This window comes from Ovis aries, chromosome 23 (assembly GCF_016772045.2).
Source record: "Ovis aries strain OAR_USU_Benz2616 breed Rambouillet chromosome 23, ARS-UI_Ramb_v3.0, whole genome shotgun sequence".
In the NCBI taxonomy this organism is placed as follows: Eukaryota; Metazoa; Chordata; class Mammalia; order Artiodactyla; family Bovidae; genus Ovis; species Ovis aries.
In genome coordinates this window covers 54,508,809-54,525,166 of record NC_056076.1, presented here as the reverse complement: position 1 = coordinate 54,525,166, position 16,358 = coordinate 54,508,809, and the positions used below count along the sequence as shown (strand labels likewise).

At 40.2% G+C, this 16,358-nt stretch overlaps 1 protein-coding gene and 1 long non-coding RNA gene across 3 annotated transcripts in view; both read right to left on the bottom strand.

The window, feature by feature from the left end:
* Window positions 1-16,358, bottom strand: part of RAB27B (RAB27B, member RAS oncogene family) — a 180,025-nt gene that overhangs the window by 85,818 nt on the left and 77,849 nt on the right. The gene's annotated exons all lie outside the window — the stretch shown is intronic.
* LOC132658482 (uncharacterized) lies at window positions 11,483-16,043 on the bottom strand. Its single transcript, XR_009598169.1, has 2 exons — window positions 15,881-16,043; window positions 11,483-15,267 (listed from the first exon to the last, which is right to left on the bottom strand). It is a non-coding gene; the product is annotated as an uncharacterized LOC132658482 (long non-coding RNA).

Genomic DNA, 16,358 nt, shown 5'->3' with positions numbered 1-16,358 from the left:
TAGCCAGTCCATAGAACTGACATACTGTTACGAAAGCCGAGAAACTTGTAAGGGTGTCTGTCTGATAGAAGAGTTATCCATTTCTGCTCAAGGTTAGACAAACAACAGGCTTCTCGCTAAGCCATTTGAGGCTCTTCGCTACTATACAGAAATCACATTCCTGAAGTTCCACTTCATGATGCATTAATCCAATCTTTAGGGGAAGGAGATTATGTAGATGTGATCCATGCATTTTCAGTGAAAACTACTACCCATAAGTGGGCAAAATTCATTCTTGGAGAGTGAAATAATCTTATTCTTTGTATGTGTAAGATGTAGATATACATACAGCATATACACAGATACTACATATCTGTGGTCTTAAAATTTCATGGTGGGGGGGCAATTAAGAGGGAAAAACAACTGAAAAGGCTTCTTGGATTGGGGTGGGGGCATGAAACAAAGGTTAAGAAAAACTGATGTGATCAAATGCCATATACAAAGCAATAGCAGCTTCCTTTCTCCAGCCCTGATTCACAGCTATTTAAATATTTAAACTTCCACCATAACCTCATTCAGTATCATTTAATATAAATAATTTATAATGTATTGATATACTCTCAAAATGAATAAGTTAACTAAGTTAAATGTAGGACCATGTCTAGTAAAAAGATGAATTTGGGTTTAGAATATTAATATTTTGGCTTGGTTGTTGTTCTATTAATGTCAGTCCTGTATTGGGAAAGTAAAAATTGTGTTATACTGCTTAACAACCCCTGTCTTTTTATGGTCTACAGTAGGAGGGAGTAGATACAGCTCACTCAAGATGTGTATCTTGTGGTCGTTAAAAATAAAAAGTAGCCAGAGGGTAATATGCTCTGGAGCACTGAAGTGGAATCACTGAAATTAATTTCTTAAAAAAAAAAAAAAAAAGAAAGTCCTCAATGTAACTGGTGAAACAATGCAAAAGCATATAAAGCCGTAAATTCCCTTACTCCATTTTGTCCTACACCCTTGAGTTAATCAAAGGTACTTCCACAAACTATTTTCCCCCACTTTATTGAGATATAATTGCCATATAACATTGTGTAAGTTTAAGGTGTACAATGAAATAATCGTATATATGTGTATATTGCAAATTGATTACACAATAAAGTCAGTTAATAGAGCAATCACCTCACATAGTTACAATCGTGTGTATGTGGTGAGAACTTTTAAAATCTACTCTCTCAGATAACTTTCAGATCTACAAACAGTATTGTAAACTATATTCACGTACTGTACATTACCTTACCTTACATCCCAGAAAATGATTCACCTTATACCTGGAAATTTGTATCCTTTGGCCACCTTCCTCATCCCTCACCCTCCAGCTCTTGCCCCTGATGCCTGCTCTCTGTGTCTGTGAATCAGGGTTTTAAACTTTATTTACTTTTATTTCTGGCTGTGCTTCAGTGCTGGTGGCAGCACTTGGGTTTCTCTAATGATGGTGAGCGGGGGCTGCCCTCCAGCTGCTGTGCACAGACTCCCCACTGCAGAGGCTTCTCTCATTGCAGGGCCTGGGCTCAAGGACACATGGGCTCAGCAGCTGTGGCACACAGGCTTGGTTGCTCCGTGGTATGTGGGATCTTCCCAGATCAGGGACTGAACCCGTGTCTCCTGCATTGGCAGGCAGATTCTTTACCATTGAGCCACCAGAGAAACCCCAAGCACTTTTTTTTTTTTTTCAGATTCCACATAAGTGAGATCACACGTGTCTTTTTATCTCGGACCTGTTTCACTAAGCATAATGTCCTCAAGTTTCATCCATGTTGCTGCAGATGGTGGAATTTCCTTCTCTTATGGCTGAATAATATTCTGTTGTGTGTGTATCACATTTCTTTATCCATTCTTGAGTTAGTGGATACATAGATAGCTTCCGTGTCTTGGTTATTGTAAATAATGCAGCAGTGAACATGGGGTGCAGATATCTCATCAAGAGAGTGATTTCATTTCGTTCGGTTATATGCTCAGAAGTGGAATTGCTGGATCCCATGTTAGTCCTATTTTTAATTTCTTGAGGAACCTCTAACTTTTTCATAGTGACTGCACCAGTTTGCATTCTCACCAACCTGGCACAGGCTTCCCTTTTCTCCACTTCCTCACCAACTCCTGTTATCTCTTGGCCACTTGATAATGGCCATTCCAATGCGCGTGAGATGGGATCTCATGGTCTTCATCTGCATTTCCCTGATGACTAGTGATGTTGAGCACTTTGTCATGTACCTGTTGGCTCTTTGAATGAATATCTTCTTTGGAAGAATGTCTATGCAGGTCCTTTGCCCATGTATAGCTGAATTATTTGGTATTCATGCTATTGATTTGTAAAAGTTCCTTATATAATTTGGTTGTTAATTCCTTATCAGATATGTGGTTTGCAAATACCTTCTCCCATCCTGCAGGTTGTCTTTTCGCCTTGTGGCTCACTTTTTGCTTAGTCTGATGTAGTCCTACCGGATTACGTCGCTCTTGCTGCATGTGCTTCGGATGTCACATCCACAAAATCACTGCGAAGGCCAATGTCAAAGAGCCCTTTCTCTGTTTGTTTTTCCTAGGAGTTTTATGGTTTCAAGTCTCATTTTTTAAGTTTTTAATCCATTTTGAGTAAATTTCAATACGTAGTAAAAGGAAAAACTACAATTTCATTCTTTTGCATGTGAATATCCAATTTTCCCAGCGCCATTTATTGAAAAAACTGTCTTTTCTCTATTGCTTATTTTGACTGTCTTTTCAAATATTAGTTGACCCTTATACGTATACAGAAGCTTCTTAATGTTCATATACAGGTCTTTCAAAAAAAAGATTAGTTATAGTAAATAAATCTGGATCATAAATTTTGGTCTATAACTGCTTTCCCAGTACAGTATCAAAGCTGATTAGCTGCTGCTATAAAGTAGTTGCCAAATAAGCTATGGGCCTAAAACACTTAATATCTGACCCTTTACAAAGAAAGTTTGTTGTCCCTAACAAATAATAATAATTTCTTGTTTATTTATTTCATGCAAGACTGAATCCAGTACAATGTTATTATAAGAGAATGTGTAATTAGATGAAAAGAGACTCACAATACATATGAACCAAGCAACTGAAAACAATATACATTGTAGAAGTCAATTTCAGCTAAAATATGCAATGCTGCTGCTGCTAAGTCGCTTCAGTCGTGTCCGACTCTGTGCGACCCCATAGATGGCAGCCCACCAGGCTCCACCGTCCCTGGGATTCTCCAGGCAAGAACACTGGAGTGGGTAAAATATGCAATATATAGAGAGATATACATATCTATGTTTATAGTTAGTTAAATAGATAGATACATAGATGACACTATGTGGGCTGCTGTGCTTGTAACTGAAGGAGCTCAACTGTCTGACAAGTTCCATTTCTGACCCAGCTAATTATCAATTGTGTTTAAACAGATAAGTTTCCCGACTTTTCTGCTCCATTTCTTTTTTTTACATACTGGAGATAATCAAATATAGATAGTTCTCCCCCTCCCTTCCAAAAATTGATTTAAGATAAATTAACATTACCATGTCCATCCCTTATGGTGATTTAATTATAAAATAAAACACAGAAAAGTTGTAACATGATATAAAAAGACATACTACATTTAAAAATGTTCCTCTTATCTCAGTTTCAAATAGACAACAGAAGACACAAGAAACTCCTAACATTTCTTTTTTCAATAATTAGATGGCTTGGAGAAAGCAGTAAAGAAAACCTTTTCAAAGCCTGGGCCATTCTTTCCCACAGTGAAAGACAAGGACCACAGAGTCCCAGAGAAAAAGGCCACAACTGAGAGCAGCCTGAGTAAAGGGTATGAATATATTTCTAGGCCATGACATCAGGTTTCCTCTCCGAATTATGCCGATTAAGACCATGATTGCAGAGGATGACAGAGGAGCTATGCTTCTTCATTTGTTCTAGTCCCCGTTTTCATCAAGAAATGGTTAAAAAAATCTTGTTAATAGTTTTATTTGCCACTATTTTGTATATTCATATATTGTCACCCTGCTTATTTAACTTATATGCAGAGGAAATCATGCAAAATGCCAGGCTCGATGAAGCACAAGCGGGAACCAAGATTGCCAGGAGAAATATCAACAACCTCAGATATGCAGATGACACCACTCTAATGGCAGAAAGCAAAGGGGAACTAAAGAGCCTCTTGATGAGGGTGGAAGATGAGAGTGAAAAACCTGGCTTAAAACTCAACATTCAAAAAACTAAGATCATGGCATCCAGTCCCATTACTTCATGGCAGAAAAACGAAAAAAGGTGGGGGGCGGGGAGTGGAAACAGTGACAGACTTTATTTTCATGGGTTCCAAAATCACTGCAGATACTGACTGCAGCCATGAAATTAAAAGACGCTTGCTCCTTGGAAGGAAAGCTGTGACAAACCTTGACAGCATATTAAAGAGCAGAGACATCACTTTGCCAACAAAGGTCCATCCAGTCAAAGCTATGGTTTTTCCAGTAGTCATGTATGGATGTGAGAGTTGAACCATGAAGAGGGTTGAGCATCAAAGAATCGATGCTTTTGAATTGTGGTGCTGGAGAAGACTCTAGAGAGTGCCTTGGATTGCAAGGAGATCAAACCAGTCAATTCTAAAGGAAATCAACCCTGAATATTCATTGGAAGGACTGATACTGAAGGTGAAGCTCCAATACTTTGGCCACCTGATGCAAAGAACCAACTCATTGGAAAAGACCCTGATGCTGGGAAAGATTGAGGGCAGGAGGAAAAAAGGGCAACAGCGGATGACATGGTTGGATAGCATCCCCTGTCTAAATGGACATGAGTTTGAGCAAACTCTGGGAGATAATGAAGGACAGGAAAGCCTGGTGTGCTGTAGTCCATGGGGTCACAAAGAGTTTGATATGACTTAGTAACTGAAGAACAACAACAATGTTATATATGTGTATCTACATGTATATATACACACATACATGTATTTTTCCCTAACACTAAATCCTTCTTCATTTTATCCTTACACCATCAGAATTAAGAAAGTTATTGACCAACGTAATTCTCAAAAATGTCTTTGTTACTTAATTTGGAGACACAGAAACTCAAAATTTGAAAGCAATCGTCTAGGTCAGAATTTTCCAAACTCTCTTCCAAGAAACTGTATATGAGCAGTACGAACTGTGTGCAAGTGTAAGAAGGCTTCCTTAGGCAAACCACTTTGGAAAACACTGCTTCTGCTACTGCCTCCTCAAATTCACAATGAGCACAAACACAGTAAAGTGTCTGCAATAACAAAACCCTTCCATCCTATGGAGCCTGTCTTATCCGAGGTAATAAAGCTTCTTACTCATAGCTTCCTTTGTTTGTTTGTTTTTTTTTTTTATATATAGACTCCTTTTTTTTTCCATCTTCTAGATGCATTCTTCCCAAAACATCTGTAAGTCTTCATCTAGTTTAATTCACTCATTCTAGATATAAGGAAATGTCCTTGCGTATGACAAAAAAAGGAGAAGGAGAAGGTGGCATCCGAGGTTGAGATGGCTGGATGGCATCACTGATGCAATGGACATGAACTTGGACAAACTCCAGGAGATGGTGAGGGACAGGGAGGCCTGGCATGCTGCAGTCCATGGGGTCGCAAAGAGTCAGACACGACTGGGCAACTGAACAACCACAAGACAAAAAACTGAACTTAGAAACTTCTGTCCTCAGTTCATTTGTTTGTCAACCATTGACGTAAATGTTTTCTAGATCCCAAAGTCCTGTTGAATACATGTTTATCTTCTCTCGATCCCCAAACTCCGAAAGATGGCAAGGAAGGAATTAGAAAGGTATGAATCCATAAGGACAAGAGGAAGAGAAAGGAGCAACAGCTATTTTGACAGCAGTAAGCAGAAGCGTGCTACCCGCCTTAGCAGAGTGGTGGAAACCCACCAAGTCCCTGCATGGGGGTAGCAGGGAAACACAGAGGAGGGTGACGGATTCATTGGAGGCAACGCAGAACCAAGCTGACATGTAAGGATTGAGTGAACTATGTAGAAACTTCTCTCGGGGTCAACAAAGCACAGGAAGGCTAGCTGAAAAGTAACAAAATCTCGAAAGTGTTAGTTACTCAGTCTTTGCAACCCCATGGACTGTAGCCCTCCAGGTGCCTCTGTCCATGGGATTTCCCAGGCAAGAATACTGGAGTGGGCTGCCATTTCCTTCTCCATGGGCTCCTCCTGCCCCAGGCATAGAACCAGGCTTCCTGCATTGCGGGCAGATTCATTACTGCCTGAGTCACCAGGAAAGCCCAATAAAACAACCTAGATTCTAATAATTATTCACTTTTCCGTAGAAATGCACTAGCTTCAGGCCACCACCACTGAGCACTAACTACATGAGAACAATGGACTAGTGCTGGGGATACAAAGATTACTGAACAGTAAGATTTATATGAAAGCCATGATTCTTGGTCTTAAAGTTTATTATAGTTTACAACTGCAGGGGTTCAAGGAGCTCACGAACTTTTGCTGGCTTTTTAAGATAATGATTTAGTTAGTCTAGTGAGTACCTACACATTTTGTGAGATCCCTAGTTTGAATTTCAAAATTATATTAATTCAAAGAAATTGCATAATCTCTCTAGTCCCTTGTTCTCCTTTTATATAAAAAGAATAACAATGACTACTTCATAGAGTTGCATGCCTGAAAATACTTTGATAGATATTTGTGATAAATATATATATAAAAGAGAAAGCACAGTATTTCCTAGAATTAGTTTTGTTCAACTAGATTTATTGGAAGCCTAATAAGTGGGAGGCCTTACAATGGAATCTGAACATTTAATCTTACTGAAAGTGAATGGGGAATAGATTACAAATGGTGGATCCATTCATGAGTCCCAATATTCATGTGCCAAATGTATCAAATTGTAAAATTAATTATGTACAGTTTATTTTATGTCAATGAAACATCAGTAAAGCTGTCTGAAAAAAGCAACATAAACATAAAACTAGGCTTTTTAAATAGCAACCCCTTAAAGGAGACACCTTTGCCAACAAAGGTCCGTCCAGTCAAGGCTATGGTATTTCCAGTAGTCATGTATGGATATGAGAGTTGGACTATAAAGAAAGCTGAGCGCTGAAGAACTGATGCTTTTAAACTGTGGTGTTGGAGAAGACTCTTGAGAGTCCCTTGGACTGCAAGGAGATCCAACCAGTCCATCCTAAAGGAAATCAGTCCTGAATTGGAAGAACTGGTGTTGAAGCTGAAACTCCAATACTTTGGCCACCTGATGCAAAGAGCTGACTTATTTGAAAAGACCCTGATGCTGGGAAAGATTGAAGGCAGGAGGAGAAGGGGACGACAGAGGATAAGATGGTTGGATGGCATCACCGACTCAATGGACATGAGTTTGAATAAACTCCGGGAGTTGGTGATGGACAGGGAGGCCTGATGTGCTTCAGTCCATGGGGTTGTACAGAGACGGACACGACTGAGAGACTGAACTGAACTGAAAGGAGATACCATCATCTTTTTATTTAGCTCCTTCCCCTCCTACTCTGTCTCCCCCAGTGTGGAGTGCCTTATAAGCACTGGTTCTCATGTGGTATATTTTCAATAATGTTTTCAGATCAGTATTTTTCAAACAACTTAGACAAATGTTGAAAAGATGGAGAAAAACAAAATTATGGTTAGATTCTTAATTAATAGGAAAACTTAATTTTTTAAGCTTTTTCAAAATCAGTATGATCCAAACATGATTATCTGTACATGAATAGGCAGAAGTGTACTCTACAAAACGATAAGAAAGATAGCTGGGATGCTGCACCAACTCACGGAGGACAGTTCGTGGAAGGATCGCCTAGGCCACAAGCTAATAAGAAATAACTGCTCAGAGACGGGGACTATTTGTTACCACAGCGTTACTGATCTTAACCAGACGAGTACAAAGAATGTATAGCACCTTAAGTTGTAAACGATGAACAAATTTTAAGTATTCATCATGGTATAATATGTAACCAATTTCATTTGTCCTTGCTTCAATTATAATTGAGACTCCTCTGGCTTTTTACTAGCTTTTATCAACATTTAACATGCAGATACTGCAAAATTCGCTTCTATTTTGAAAGGCACTGGGGACAAGAGAAAGACCTAAAAGACCAAGCCTAGTACCACGTATGTCTACATTCAGACAGATATCCTTTGAGGTGATGAAATAATAGGCAAACTTTAAGGTCTCATTTACTTTCTGAGCACTTTATCCCCCTAGATCAGACATGAGTGGTTTTCCACAGCATGTGTCTTGCCAGCACAGACTTATCCCATTTTCAGAACTCATCTGTGAGTGCAAGTGAAGATGAAGGACTTTGGTAAACTTGGTCTGTTCCCTACTGAGTGTTCAAGAACAAAACTAACAAGACCCTTGCAAAAATGGGGCTTGTTCCCTACTGAGTGTTCAAGAACAAAACTATTAAACTACTAACAAGACTTTGCGGGTGGTACTTGAATCTCACAAAGGTATCATCACTGACACACATTCACCAGGAATAAGATGAGCTTGTTTCCATAGCTGGCTGTCAAATGATATGCCTATTGACATAGTTAAGAAATTAGCTGGTTTTGTCAAAAGTTGAGGGTTAGTGGTGGAAGTCAAGCTATTGTGGTCACCCCTGCAAAGCCCCAGGTTCCTGAGGAGGTTGCATTTTTAGGATAAAAAAGATAAGGACTTTTACAAAGCCTGCCTAACCCTTCTCTTCTGCTGCCTACACCTGCATGATAAGTTCAACCCTCAAAACAGAGGATTATCCTCAAAACTAGTGCCCCTTAACATTTGGAAACTTTTTTGTTTTGAATACTGACATCGAACATAATGGGCTATGTCTCAAAGCAGGACAAGAACAGTTAAATGAAAACTAAAAGCCAGATAATTTAAATAAACCTCAGAAAATGATTCAGAATTTCAGAATAAGCTTACCATACTTAACGGCTCAAACCTACTTATGTTTGTTTGTAAGAGACTTAGAATGTTTATTTCTGATATTGAGCTGGTCAATATTGATGTGATTCTTTAGTTTTGTTTAATGTTATTTTGTTTTCTAGTCTTTAACAGTTTAAAAATGGTATTGAAAGTGAAAGTGTTAGTCTCTCAGTTGTGTCCAACTCTTTGTGACCCTATGGATAATAGCCTACCAGGACAGACTCCTCTGTCCATGGGATTCTCCAAGCAAGAATACTGAAGTGGGTTGCCATTCCCTTCTTCAGGAGATCTCCCCAACTCAGGTATCAAACTTGGATCTCCTGCATTGCAGGCAGATTCTTTACTGTTTGAGCCACCAGCAAAGCACTTAGACTCATATTTCCTGCCCATGTAACCATTCCAGCTTGATAGCAGCTAACAAACATCCTGAGAGTTAATCCAACTATGCCATTATACATCCAAAAGACGTCATAAAATTATATGTATACATAGTCCTCAGTTCAGTTCAGTCGCTCAGTTGTGTCCGACTCTTTGCAACCCCATGAACCGCAGCATGCCAGGCCTGCCTGTCCATCACCAACTCCCGGAGTCCACCCAAACCCATGTCCATTGAGTCGGTGATGCCATCCAACCATCTCATCCTCTGTCATCCCCTCTCCTCTTGCCCTCAATCTTTCCCAGCATCAGGGTCTTTTCAAATGAGTCAGTTCTTCGCATCAGGTGGCCAAAGTATTGGGGTTTCAGCTTCAACATCAGTCCTTCCAATGAATACCCAGGACTGATCTCCTTTAGGATGGACTGGTTGGATATTTATATTCCATGTTTGTTACCTTCTACTGTGTATGTGCTTAGTCACTCAGTTGTGATCAACTTTTTTGCAACCCCAGGAACTATATAGCCCACCAGGCTCCTCTGTCCATGGAATTCTCCAGGCAAGAATACTGGAATGGGTAGCCATTCCCATCTCTAGGGGATCTTTATGACCCAGGGATCGAACCCATATCTCCTGCACTGCAGGCAGATTTTTTTCTACCTTAGCCACTAGGGAAGCCCATCTTCTTCCACAGGTTCAAAAATTTCAAAGCTTTTGATTACCATATCATCCTTAAATTTTAACAGTTCTTCCTTCAATTTGTTCCTGTCAACAAATTCATTATCAGTTTCAATCCACAGTTGTTAAGGTTTTTTTTTTTTCTATTTTTAAGAGTATGATAATATTGAGACAGTAGATTCACCATTCTTGGTGTGTAATTCTGGAAACTTTGGTAAATGTCATTTAGTCTCCACCTCTGTCAGATACAGAACAGTTCCATCATCTCAAAAAAATCCTCCATGCTCCCTGACCCCAACCTCTCAGCAATTACTGATATGGTTTTTGTCCCTATAGTTTTGCCTTTTCAAGAATTTCAAACAAATGGAATCATATGTTCAATCGTCTTTGAGTGCAGTTTCTTTCAGTTAGCTTAATATGTAAGTGTGGGTTTTTAAAATCATGCCCTACCATGTCTCAAAATTTGGTTTCAGTCTTACAGCATTAAATATATACTTTGGCCTCACTTTTATTATCTGATGTTTCTTATCTAGTAATTTCTAATGTAAATTTCTCACATAAATGAAATCAATTTCCTCAAAGTCTGGCAGAGCAAATCCCTTTCCACTTTAGTATCTTTGCTTAGGTTTCTTTCCCCTCTGGATACCAAACCCACCACCTTGACTAATTCAAATTCTTCATGTATTCCTATAGCACAAAAGTCCTGCCGTCTCAAATAGTTTTCTCTAAAAACTACTGATGATAACAAACCCTATGTTGAATGGACTGATCATAGGATACCTGGATTGTTTCCAATTTATTTGTGTTTTCTCCCCTGCCAGAATGTAAAGTCCCTGAGATCAAGAGATTCTAGCATGAGAAGAATTACATATTAAGACCAATTATAGTACAGTCAAAGCTATGGTTTTTCCAGTCGTCAGGTATGTAGCTCAGTCAGTAAAGAATCCACTGGCAATGCAGGAGTCCGCCCTCAATGCAGGAGACCTGGGTTCGACTCCTGGGCCCGGAAGATTCCCTGGAGAAGGAAATGGTAACCCACTCCAGTACGCTTGCCTGGAAAATCCCATAGACGGAGGAGCCTGGTTGGCTACAGTCCATGGGGTCACAAGAGTCAGACATGACTTAGCAACTAAACCACAGGTATGGATGTGAGAGTTGGACCATAAAGAAGGCTGAGTGCTGAAGAATCAAGGGACACTTAAAGGACACTTGAGGGTCTCTGGAGGACCAGTGGTTAGGACTCCATGCTTTCACTGCTGAGGACCTGAGTTCAATCCCTATTTGGGGAACTAAGATCCCATAATCTGTAGAACGAAGCAAAAAAAAAAAAAAAAAAGAAGAAGAAGATGACACTGAGATATTGAAGGAAAGTAGGGAACCAGTTATATCTTCATAAACTTGAAGTCTGGTGTTCAAATAGAGTGGGATATTATACAAACTCACCAAAGAGAGGGAAAAATGAGTAGGCTAGGGTTTTTGCTATTTGTTTTTTGTAATTTTTTAAAAAAATAATAGGTTTAACTGGTGTGGCTTTGAGGAACTGATGAAGAGTGGATTTACCGCAATCAACCATCATTGATTCTTTGATTGCAGCATCAATCCTGGTGACTTCTTGTTTTCCCTAGAGTTAGCAACTAGAAGGAAACTGACTAGCTCCTAATTGAGAAGCAGATACCTGCAAAAAAGGTATTAAAATGAATATTATCTCTTGATGTAAAGACTGCAAAATGGAACTTGAAATTTTCTATGAGATCCATGAGAGACAACAACTTCAACTAACCAACCCAAAGAAAAGTCACAAGTCAGCATTAGGTGTCAATTGCCCCCCTCAGATTCAAGGAAAACTCATCATATTTGCTTCACAGTGGCCAACAGGCAAGGGTGTCGAAAATGAAGCATACAGATTCAGCTATTGGAATGTCATGTGCCTTTCATGGGAAGAATTCCAATGTGCAGCTACTTTGTCTTAGTATTAGCAGTCATATGAATCAGTGATTAAAAAGCCACAGGTTCACTGATGACCAGTTGAAGATGACTATTAGAGATGACTATGCCGGTTCTTCATGTAACCACCATCACCCCCAACTCTGTCTACAAATGCTCTCACCCCTTGCCTGTTGGTGGTGGAGGGAGTTGGCCTTTGGACAGAGGTCCACCACTCTCTTCTCAGTTGCTGCATCTGAAATAAAGCAAACTTAACTTTCCATCCAAAAAGACCAAAAAAACAAAAAGCCACAGATTCTTAAACAATATGTCTGCCTTTATTTCAGACGAACATTAATTTCCTACAAATAGGGGCAGGCCAGGGACTCTTTACACCAATTTCAGAATCATTTAGGTGAACAAATTTTAAATATTTTTCAAAATACAGAGACTAAGCAGAGACTGCCTCATGCGTGCTAAATTGCTCCAGTCGTGTCCGACTCTTTGTGACGCTATAGATGTAGCCCACCACACTCCTCTGTCCATGGAATTCTCCAGGCAAGAATACTGGAGTGCGTTGCCATTTCCTCTTCCAAGGAATCTTCCTGACCCAGGGATCGAACCTGCATCTCTTATGTCTCCTGCATGGGCAGGTGAGTTCTTCATCACTAACGCCCCCTGGAGCATGCCCCATCTGCCACTGTTTCAGCCTCCGGTAATTTTCCCCCTCTTTGACAAGAGTCTTAGAAATGTGTTTCTTTTTCTGCAGATAATGTGCAGATGAATACTGTGTTGTTTGGGGTTTCTCTCCCGTTTACGTTTCTTTTTGGCCGCCCTGGGTCTTCTTTGCTGCACAGGGGCTTGTTCCAGTTGTGCCAAGCAGGGGGTATGCTCTGGCTGTGGTTCTCAGGCTTCTCTTTGAGGTAAGGTGAAGTCGCTCAGTCGTGTCCGACTCTTTGCGACCCCGTGGACTGTAACCTACTAGGCTTCCTCCGTCCATAGGATTCTCCAGGCAAGAATACTGGAGTGGATTGCCATTTCCTTCTCCAGAGGATCTTCCCGACCCAGGGATCGAACCCGGGTCTCCCGCATTGGAGGCAGACGCTTTAACCTCTGAGCCACCAGGGAGAGGTAGCTTCCTTGTTCTGGAGCCGGGCTCTACTGCCCGCCGGCTTCAGTAGTTGTGGTGCGTGGGCTCAGTAGTTGCAGCTCGAGGGCTTAGTTGCTCTTTGGCATGGGGTATCCTCCCGGACCAGGGATCAAACCCACGTTCCCTGCCTTGGCAGGTAGATTCTTAACCACTAGACCACCAGGCAAGCCTTTAAATGCAGTCTTACTCCTGACACCTTCTCCACATGTAGTTTACCTTGTAAGTGAGAAACATGTCAAGTGACAGATGACATGCTTAATTTTTTTTAAGTGAGAAACATGTCAAGTGACAGACGACATGCTTAATTTTTTTAAAAACACCTAACAGATCTAACAGAAAACAGAGTCTGAACTAGAGAATTATTATGATGATAATTTTCACTGTGATAATTCTTGTAATAATAACTTTGAGTTAGGCATACACTTAAGTTCTTAAAAATATGAATGAGAAAGCAACAGTGTCCAAGAGTGTTGGGTAGGCTGAATTGTTTCCTTTGTTATTTAGATCCTCAATGCCTGTGTATACTTGAAATCAAAGTGACTAGCTAAACAAGGAGATAAAAAGAAAGATGCTCCTCTAATCAAAGTCTTATATGCCCCCTGCAAAGTAACACACAATAGTCTCCGTGTCACAACAGGCTTCATCTCTTTAAGAAGAGATGGGTTCTGAGTTAAGCAGATGACTCAGATACCAAAATGATTCACAGTCCTTGACCTAAAGCTGAGTCCACTGCTTATCTGTACTGGCTGTCAACATTATCTCAAAAATTGTGCTCTCCACGGAGCACAGGATGTGGGCATCAGAAACAAATAAGGAAGCACCAGCAAAGTGTTTGCTATCTCTAAGGAAATCCCACAGCTCGCAAGCAGACTCAGTGGATTGAATACATCATTCACTTTTATCCTGAAGAAGCAGCTAAATCAGATGCTCTATCACAGAGCCACGAAAACGAATGAGCCCACAACTTCATATGGAACAGCTTTGTCTCAGCTTCTGAGAAGGAGATGCACGCTTTTGATGGCGGAGTATTTACTTATTCAATCCATGCATTTGGGGACCTCCATTATATTTTTCAATGGAGTAAAAAAAAAATTGCTTCTCTGAAACATTCTTATTACTCAACATGAAACCCAGTCTTTTGAAACTGATCTTTAGTTTAGAAACTGATGTTTCAAACAACAAGGTAAGGTACCTGTTTAGTGAATAGTGAGTCGGCCTTGAGATTGCGTTCAATTTTATTAATATTTTAAAAATATTATATGCCCTTTGTTTTCAGGGCATGATAGCACAGATCTCTAAAATCACAAAACCAAGCTAGGATTTTCAAGTCATCACTCCTAGATTGTCATCTTTTTAGAGAGGGATGTCTTCAACCACACTGGGATAAAGACAAACCTACTCATGGATTCTCTGAAAATAGGGAGGAAATCATTAGCATCTAAGGTTGAGAAAATTGTTTTGTGCTTTGAATCTATACCTGGGATCCTACCCCCAACAATTTTGAATAGAAAGACATAAATTTCTACAGGTGGAGAAAAAGGCAAATGGAGAGTGTTACCGTGAAACACTGATGGGGAAAAATGAACCAGAAGGAAAAGAGATCAGACACTAAAAATATTTCTGTGGTGTTTTCTTGTAGAGCCTTTTTGGGAGTGAAAGCCATAGTGACCCCCTCATCTACCCAAGTTTCTCCTCTTTCTGCTTCTCTGACATTTGATGAAAATCCCCTCTTCCTGCCTGCAACACCACTTCAAATAAAATGTAAGGGGTCTGCACGGTTCATTCTGCACCTGGTATGGCTTTGTTGACCACTAGCTGCATATTTGTGGGGGGTGCCCTTGAGTGGAAGTGAGACCTCCAGAGACCCCTCTCTCAGCTCCATCACATCTTTCTCAACACTGCATACAAACAGCCCATATGAGTCAAAGCTTAAAGCAAACAAAAAAACCCACAAAAAACAACATATGTGTTCAAACATGTGAAAAAGGTGTCTACACAGTAAGAGACTCCCATATATCTTTTACCCAAAGACCCCACTCAAGTTTGGCCCGATATCCCAAGCACATCTTTTGGACCAGGAGAATCCAACTTCAATCAGAAGCCATGTGCTGCACTTAATTATCACATCTCTTTAATTTTCTTTAATCAGGAACAGTTCTGCAGGCCTCCTTGGATCTTCATGAACTTGACATTTCTGAAGAATACAAAATTCTTTAGCATCTCTCAGTTTGGTTTTATGTTTCCTCATAGTTAGATTCAGTTACACCTTCCAAACAGTCACATTTTAATGTACATAGCTTCATGGAGATCCCGTTAAAAATGCAGATTCTGATTAAGAAGATTCTGGTGAGATTCTTGGTTCTGCATTTTTTTAAATTGAAATACAGTTGATGTATATAGAATGTTGTTAGTTTCAGGTATATAGTAAAATGATTTGGTTATATATATTATACACATATATCTGGAAAAGAATACATCTTTTCCACTATAGGTATTATAAGATATTGAATACATTTCCCTTTGCTATACAGTGGATCCTTGTTATTTATCTGGTTCTGCATTTCTAACAAATCCTCAGATCACTAGTGGTGCTGACCACACTTGATTAAAGAGTTCCTGAGCCACCAGTCAAGAAGAAGAGGCTACACTTAGGGCTGACTACCTCCCCCCGATCAGGACTAATCCCACCATCCTCCATGCTTGGTTAGTGCAGTCACATCCACGAGTCCAAACCTTCCAAAGTCACTGATCTCACTACCAGAAACCCCAGCCTCCCTCCCCAAGGAAACTCCCAGACTTATCCTCACCATCATCTTAGTGAACAGTTCCATAATCACACAGTCATTTAAATCCGAAACCAAGAAGTCGTCATTAATTCTTCTCTCTTGTTCTGCTCCCACAGTCAATCTGGCAACAGGATCTAATTCCAAACACCCCAAATCTGTTCACTTCTCCTTGTTTCTGCTGCCCTTCACACACCATGTTATCAGCACTCTGCGCCCCCCCCCCCCCCCCCGCCGCCGCCGCCCAGCCCCACATGACTGAAGCTATTCCCCATCTGGTCTCACTGCTCCCACTCTGCCCCTCTCCCCACAGCCGCCAGAAAGAGCTTTGGAAAAGAACATGCTAGATTCTTCTTCTTAAACATCTCTAATGGCTACTTATGATATTTAGGCACAAAAAATAATAATAATAATTCAAGCTCCTTTCTTTTTTTCAAGGATTTGTGTGACTTCTCTCATCTCGTCCTTGCCTGAACACCGGTGGATTTTTTTCTCTGACCAG